Here is a 793-nt window from a genome sequence, read left to right as displayed (position 1 = left end):
CCTCGGCCAGGCGGGAGCCGCCCCTGCTGCCCGCGGCCAGCGCCGGCCTCCCCTTCCCCGCCTCTCGCCTCCCATTCCACCCGCTTTCCCCGCCGGGTTGTGGTGGGCGGCTCCGCTCTGCTCTCCCCGGGGACGTGGCCCGCGCTCCCGGTTGGAGCCGGTTGGTAACGGCCCCGCGTTTGGCGCAGTCAAGGCTATGGCGATAAGCGCTGCGTTTGTGGGGCAGAGGTCACGCATGTGATGGGGTGAAGGTTGCTTCCTGGAAGCGGGGCCCTCTTTACCCCAACGTGACGTGCCCTCGAGGGGAGCAGAGCTTGTGAACGCACATCCTCAGGACTTCTGTGCCCAGAGATGAAAACCCGGAGCTCAACACGAGGAGAGTCTCAGGGGACACTGCCATCCCTTTGCTCTTCAGGCTGCCCGGCGGCTCCCTGTCATGGAGATGCTGCATCGCCTTTACAGGAGACAGCAGCTCAAAGTGCAGCACTGAGGCCATCCCCACCTGCATCTGGCAGCTGATGTCATCTGTCTGGATAGTGAAAGAGATGGGGTTGAAGGCTGGACTGTTATTAGGTGGATAAAGAATTGCTGGAAGGTCGCAGTCAGTGGGTTGTGGTCAATGGTCCAGGTGGAGACCAGTCACAAGTGGTGTCTCACTGAGGTCTGTCTTGGGACTGGTGCTCTTCCAACACCTTTGTCAATGACAAAAATTGAGAGATCAAATGTACTCTCAGCAAGTTTACTGATGAAACCAAGCTGAACGGTGCAGTTGATAGATCAGAAGGAAGGGATA

Source organism: Meleagris gallopavo, chromosome 5, assembly GCF_000146605.3.
Source record: "Meleagris gallopavo isolate NT-WF06-2002-E0010 breed Aviagen turkey brand Nicholas breeding stock chromosome 5, Turkey_5.1, whole genome shotgun sequence".
NCBI lineage: Eukaryota > Metazoa > Chordata > Aves > Galliformes > Phasianidae > Meleagris > Meleagris gallopavo.
The sequence above is the reverse complement of the archived record's forward strand: the minus strand, read 5'-3'. Positions refer to the sequence as shown.